The sequence below is a fragment of the Silurus meridionalis genome, chromosome 23 (genome assembly GCF_014805685.1).
Source record: "Silurus meridionalis isolate SWU-2019-XX chromosome 23, ASM1480568v1, whole genome shotgun sequence".
Classification (NCBI taxonomy): Eukaryota; Metazoa; Chordata; class Actinopteri; order Siluriformes; family Siluridae; genus Silurus; species Silurus meridionalis.
This window is the reverse complement of record NC_060906.1, coordinates 6,956,192-6,964,295: the sequence shown is the minus strand read 5'-3', so window position 1 is coordinate 6,964,295 and position 8,104 is coordinate 6,956,192.

Below are 8,104 nucleotides of genomic sequence, written 5' to 3'. Positions count from 1 at the left end.
TTTTTGTGGAAAACGTTTATTTTTTGTCAAAACATAACATATTTCATCATAAACCTGTTAATCAATCGTGGTCAATTGCATGCTGTAAGTCCAAATATGCGTTAGTGCCGAAATACATTTTCCTTTCGTTCTACAAGGCTGAGACTTGCAGAAGCACATTTTTAGCCTGTAAGAAGTTCACTCTTGACAGCACTTACAAAGACTTTGCCAAACATAAGCTGTTGAGACGATTTTAATCACAAATTAATTTCTAAAGCATTATTTTTTACCTTTTACTGTTTTTAAAATTTTTTCGTGTAATTATGATTATGAATATAAAAATTATTTTCATAATAACTATAAATATTTTAGGGAAAAAGTTATTATTTGTCAAAACATGATTTATGACATATTTCATCATAAATCGTCATCTCATTTTATAATAAAAATGTGATATCAAAGTTGATTTGTAATGTCACTGTTATCGTTTTTCATTTTAAAGACTTTTGTTTTTAACAAAATTATGATTATTAATCTATAAATTAATAGTTTAATAAGTTTATTTTGGGGCAACGATTATATGAATATAAAAATCTATGTTTAAAAAAAAAAAACTATGTTGTAATAAAATATTAACTTTATCAAAACATATGTCATGTCACTGTTTTATTTAATGCTTTTTAATGGTTTTTAAATGGTTTTAAAAACTATTTTCCGGCTTGCTCATACCTGATGTGATCCGGTGGCGACTGATGCAACGAAAAACTCTCCGAGATGGCATAATGCCGAAACCGTGAGAGGAACTCAAGACGGAACCTGTCCTCATCTAAGTTGCACCGAATGTCCATTTACAACAATTATACGATGTTGCGGTGTACAGTGATGGTGATCAGAAGTGCAATGTAGTCCTGAGACAATGTAGCAGTCTCTTGACATTAACTACAGTCCAATCCATCCTCAAAGCGCCCATTCTTACTCTGCATTTTTATGGAACCACCCCAAGCTGCACGGAGTGACCTCCAGTCGAAAAGAACACTATCCAGAGATAGGCCTATACGAATTGGATGAAGTGGGAGCAAATGGATGAAGCCTGGACGAAGTGGGAGCTTTACGGAGGGGAGAGGGGCAGGGAACAGTTGTCACTGGAACCTCAGGAGCAGATTTAGCGCCAGATCTTCTTTACAGCAACAGTTTCAGGATACTGATGGAACATGTTTGCCTCATGGGCCACACACTGGACTCACACAAACATGGACATTTACACCTTATCTGTTTTGGACCATATCAACACGTGCATTGACAATGTCACTACCGTGAAATGCTTTTCTAAACAGAAGCCATGGATAAACTCTGAAGTCCGTCTTCTGTTGAAAGCAAGAGATGCTGCCATTAAATCTCGCAACATAGAGTATCATCAATCATCAATTGTGGACTTTCGGAAATCCAACAGCAGAAGACATCTACCAGTCACCATCAATGGAATTGAGGTAGACTGAGTCTTCAGCTTAAGTTCCTGGGTGTTCACAACAGCAGGATCTGTCATGGCAGCAGAACACTTCAAATGGATGAAGCCTGGACGAAGTGGGAGCTTCTACGGAGGAGAGGGGCAGGAACAGTTGTCACTGGAACCTCAGGAGCAGATTTAGCGCCAGATCTTCTTTACAGCAACAGTTTCAGGATACTGATGGAACATGTTTGCCTCATGGGCCACACACTGGACTCACACAAACATGGACATTTACACCTTATCTGTTTTGGACCATATCAACACGTGCATTGACAATGTCACTACCGTGAAATGCTTTTCTAAACAGAAGCCATGGATAAACTCTGAAGTCCGTCTTCTGTTGAAAGCAAGAGATGCTGCCATTAAATCTCGCAACATAGAGTATCATCAATCATCAATTGTGGACTTTGAAATCCAACAGCAGAAGACATCTACCAGTCACCATCAATGGAATTGAGGTAGACTGAGTCTTCAGCTTAAGTTCCTGGGTGTTCACAACAGCAGGATCTGTCATGGCAGCAGAACACTTCAAATGGATGAAGCCTGGACGAAGTGGGAGCTTCTACGGAGGAGAGGGGCAGGAACAGTTGTCACTGGAACCTCAGGAGCAGATTTAGCGCCAGATCTTCTTTACAGCAACAGTTTCAGGATACTGATGGAACATGTTTGCCTCATGGGCCACACACTGGACTCACACAAACATGGACATTTACACCTTATCTGTTTTGGACCATATCAACACGTGCATTGACAATGTCACTACCGTGAAATGCTTTTCTAAACAGAAGCCATGGATAAACTCTGAAGTCCGTCTTCTGTTGAAAGCAAGAGATGCTGCCATTAAATCTCGCAACATAGAGTATCATCAATCATCAATTGTGGACTTTCGGAAATCCAACAGCAGAAGACATCTACCAGTCACCATCAATGGAATTGAGGTAGACTGAGTCTTCAGCTTAAGTTCCTGGGTGTTCACAACAGCAGGATCTGTCATGGCAGCAGAACACTTCAAATGGATGAAGCCTGGACGAAGTGGGAGCTTCTACGGAGGGGAGAGGGGCAGGGAACAGTTGTGACTGGAACCTCAGGAGCAGATTTAGCGCCAGTTCTTCTTTACAGCAACAGTTTCAGGATACTGATGGACTCCCGTGAAATGCTTTCCTTAACAGAAGCCATGGATAAACTCTGAAGTCCGTCTTCTGTTGAAAGCAAGAGATGCTGCCATTAAATCTCGCAACATAGAGTACTACAACAGAGCCAGGCGAGCAAACTCATATTTAAACTCCACATAGAAGAGCACCTCAACAACTCTGACCCTAGATGCATGTGGAAAGGCATCCAGACCATCACATACTACAAACGCTCGTTTCGACCAAAGCACAGGACATTTCACCTCAACCATGGACTCTTCTACAGCGTACAGCCCACATTCACTCTAAATAACGGACGTCGATTCAGCGTTTAGTAGAGTGGATGCACGCAAGGCAGGTGGCACGCATGGCATACTGGAAGGTGTTCAAAGAGCATGCGCTGGACAACTAGCACAGGTTTTCACTGACATTTTTAATTTGTCACTGGCCCAAGCCACGGATCTTACATGCCTGAAGACTACAACAATCATACCTGTGCCTAAGCACTCAGCTGCCAAATGGCTGAATGACTTTCGCCTAGTTGCACTCACCCCTATTGCTATGAAGTTTTTTGAGAAACTGGACCTGAATTACATCACTGCCGGCCTACCACCTACACTGGACCCACACCAGTTTGCCTATCACCCGAACAGGTCAACAGAGGATGCAGTTTTCACAGCCCTTCATTCAGCCCTAACCCACAAGGATAAAAGCAACACCCACACTGTACTGATCACTAAGCTCAATGACCTGGGTATCTGCACCTCCACTTGCAGATGGATTTTGGACTTTCTCACCAACAGACCTCATTCTTTTGGTTGGGCAACCAGGTATCCTCAACCCTCATTCTGAACACTGGCATCTGAGCCCACTGTGTTCTGAGCCCACTACTCTACTCCCTGTTCACCTCAATTGTGCTCCTCTGTATAACTCCTCTTCATCAGCTTCATCAAGTATGCAGATGACACCACTGTGGTTGGCCAGATCGACAACAGTGACGAATTGGGAAGAGATCTGAAATCTGACAGCATAGTGTGCCAACAACAACCTGACCCTCAACGCCACAAAGAATATAGAGCTCATTGTGGACTTTCGGAAATCCAACAGCAGAAGACATCTACCAGTCAACATCAATGGAATTGAGGTAGACTGAGTCTTCAGCTTTAAGTTCCTGGGTGTTCACAACAGCAGGATCTGTCATGGCAGCAGAACACTTCAGCCCTGGTTAAAAAAGCCCAACAACGCCTGTGCTTCTTGAGAAGTCTCAAGAAATCTCATCTGTCTCCAGGGATTTTAGCGAGGTTCTACCGCTGGGTCATCATAAGCATCCTGACCAACTTCATCACTGTATGATACGGAGGCTCCGCTGTGTGTGAACGTAAAGCCCTGCAAAGGGTGGTCAAAACTGCCCAATGCATTACTGGCACATGCCATTGAACACCCTCACAACAACAGATGTCTGCGCAGTGCTCACAACATATATATATATATTTATTTATTTATACAGTGAGGAAAATAGGTATTTGAACAACCTGCTATTTTGCAAGTTCTCCCACTTAGAAATCATGGAGGGGTCTGAAATTGTCATCGTAGGTGCATGTCCACTGTGAGAGACATAATATTAAAAAAAATCCAGAAATCACAATGTATGATTTTTAAACTATTTATTTGTATGATACAGCTGCAAATAAGTATTTGAACACGTGTCTATCAGCTAGAATTCTGACCCTCAAAAGTCTGCCTTTAAAATGTCCACCTCCACTACGGTTATTATCCTAAATCAGATGCACCTGTTTGAGGTCGTTAGCTGCATAAAGACATCTGTCCACCCCATACAATCAGTAAGAATCCAACTACTAACATGGCCAAAATCATGCAAGATCTCACCTCGTGGGGTCTCAATGAGCCTAAGGAGGGTGAGAAATTAGCCCAGAACTACACGGGAGAAGCTGGTCAATGACCTGAAAAGAGCTGGGACCACCGTTTCCAAGGTTACTGTTGGTAATACACTAAGACGTCATGGTTTGAAATCATGCATGGCACGGAAGGTTTCCTGCTTAAACCAGCACATGTCCAGGCAAGTCTTAAGTTTGCCAGTGAACATTTGGATGATCCAGAGGAGTCAAGGGAGAAAGTCATGTGGTCAGATGAGACCAAAATAGAACTTTTGGGTCATAATTCCACTAAACGTGCTTGGAGGAAAAAGAATGATGAGTACCATCCCTACTGTGAAGCATGGTGGTGGTAGCATCATGCTTTGGGGGTGTTTTTCTGCACATGGGACAGGGCAACTGCACTGTTTTAAGGAGATGATGACCGGGGCCATGTATTGCGAGATTTTGGGGAACAACCTCCTTCGCTCAGTTAGAGCATTGAAGATGGGTCGAGGCTGGGTCTTCCAACATGACAATGACCTGAAGCACACAGCCAGGATAACCAAGGAGTGGCTCTGTAAGAAGCATATCAAGGTTCTGGCGTGGCCTAGCCAGTCTCAGACCTAAACCAAATAGAGAATCTTTGGAGGAGCTCAAACTCCGTGTTTCTCAGCGACAGGCCAGAAACCTGACTGATCTAGAGAAGATCTGTGTGGAGGAGTAGGCCAAAATATCTCCTGCAGTGTGTGCAAACCTGGTGAAAAACTACAGGAAACGTTTGACCTCTGTAATTGCAAACAAAGGCTACTGTACCAAATATTAACATTGACTTTCTCAGGTGTTCAAATACTTATTTGCAGCTGTATCATACAAATAAATAGTTAAAAATTATACATTGTGATTTCTGGATTATTTTTTAGATTATGTCTCTCACAGTGGACATGCACCTACGATGACAATTTCAGACCCTCCATGATTTCTAAGTGGGAGAACTTGCAAAATAGCAGGTTGTTCAAATACTTATTTGCAGCTGTATCATACAAATAAATAGTTAAAAATTATACATTGTGATTTCTGGATTATTTATTTGTATGATACAGCTGCAAATAAGTATTTGAACACGTGTCTATCAGCTAGAATTCTGACCCTCAAAAGTCTGCCTTTAAAATGTCCACCTCCACTACGGTTATTATCCTAAATCAGATGCACCTGTTTGAGGTCGTTAGCTGCATAAAGACATCTGTCCACCCCATACAATCAGTAAGAATCCAACTACTAACATGGCCAAAATCATGCAAGATCTCACCTCGTGGGGTCTCAATGGGCCTAAGGAGGGTGAGAAATTAGCCCAGAACTACACGGGAGAAGCTGGTCAATGACCTGAAAAGAGCTGGGACCAAGGTTACTGTTGGTAATACACTAAGACGTCATGGTTTGAAATCATGCATGGCACGGAAGGTTTCCTTGCTTAAACCAGCACATGTCCAGGCAAGTCTTAAGTTTGCCAGTGAACATTTGGATGATCCAGAGGAGTCAAGGGAGAAAGTCATGTGGTCAGATGAGACCAAAATATAACTTTTGGGTCATAATTCCACTAAACGTGCTTGGAGGAAAAAGAATGATGAGTACCATCCCTACTGTGAAGCATGGTGGTGGTAGCATCATGCTTTGGGGGTGTTTTTCTGCACATGGGACAGGGCAACTGCACTGTTTTAAGGAGATGATGACCGGGGCCATGTATTGCGAGATTTTGGGGAACAACCTCCTTCGCTCAGTTAGAGCATTGAAGATGGGTCGAGGCTGGGTCTTCCAACATGACAATGACCTGAAGCACACAGCCAGGATAACCAAGGAGTGGCTCTGTAAGAAGCATATCAAGGTTCTGGCGTGGCCTAGCCAGTCTCCAGACCTAAACCAAATAGAGAATCTTTGGAGGGAGCTCAAACTCCGTGTTTCTCAGCGACAGGCCAGAAACCTGACTGATCTAGAGAAGATCTGTGTGGAGGAGTATGCCAAAATATCTCCTGCAGTGTGTGCAAACCTGGTGAAAAACTACAGGAAACGTTTGACCTCTGTAATTGCAAACAAAGGCTACTGTACCAAATGTTAACATTTACTTTCTCAGATGTTCAAATGCTTATTCGCAGCTGTATCATACAAATAAATATTTAAAAAATTATACATTGTGATTTCTGGATTATTTTTTTAGATTATGTCTCTCACAGTGGACATGCACCTACGATGACAATTTCAGACCCCTCCATGATTTCTAAGTGGGAGAACTTGCAAAATAGCAGGTTGTTCAAATACTTATTTTCCTCACTGTATATATAGTAGACTCTTTATTCATCTTGTTAGATTAGATTAGATTAGTTTAGATTAGATTAGATTCAACTTTATTGTCATTGTGCAGGGTACATGACAGAGCCAATGAAATGCAGTTAGCATCTAACCAGTGCATAGATAGCTTATTTACAGTGGCAGTGTAATAAATAAGGGTATGAGGTTGTACAGGTGTAGTGATATGTCCATATAACTGAATAAGGGTATATATAGTGTGGTTTTTATAAGTATGATACAGTAGGAAGTGATATGACAGATATTGCTGTACAAAAGGAAAGGCATTATGAATATATATATATATATATATATATATATATATATATATATATATATATATATATATATATATATATATATATATATATATATATAAAGTGGTGAAAAATAGTGTGCAAAACACAGAAGAAAAGTGACAGTGCAGTGGCTCTGAGACAACAGTAGCGTCTGCTTGATGGGAGAAGTGTAAACAGTCCGTGGCTGGGGTGAGAGGGATCTTTGATGATGCCCCTCACCCTTTGCGCACAGCGTTTCTTGAAAATGGTCTCCAAGGTGAGTAGTTCAATACCGATGACTCATTGGGCGGTTTTCACCACCCTCTGAATGGCTTTACGGTCTGAAGCTGTGCAGCTGCTGTACCACACTGAGATGCAGTTTGTGAGGATACCCCCAATGGTACGGCGATAAAAGTTCTCCAGTAACCTGTAGCACAAACGGGACTTTTTAAGTCTCTTCAGAAAATATAGGCGCTGTTGTGCCTTTCTGATTAGATAGATAGATAGATAGATAGATAGATAGATAGATAGATAGATAGATAGATAGATAGATAGATAGATGATAGATAGATAGATAGATAGATAGATAGATAGATAGATAGATAGATAGATAGATAGATAGATAGATAGATAGATAGAACTTTACTGTCATTGCATTGTACAGGTACACAGCAACGAAATGCAGTTTGGCATCTACCAGAAGTGCAAAATGTTGCAGTCGTGCAAATACATATATGGCATATTTTCAGCAAGTGATTAAGTGATAAATATGTAAACATATGTAAAGTGAATAAATATAAAGGCAGTAACAGTGCAGAGATGTGTGGACATCAATTTAGAGTACAGGAATGGTTCTGAGGCTATGGCATTAAAGAGTAATATGCAGAAGTGAAGGGTTTAAGATTAGGCCATTTAAGAATTAGCAGCTAAATAACCAGTCTACTATATATATAAATATGTAAGCATATGTACAGTGAATAAATATAAAGGCAGTAACAG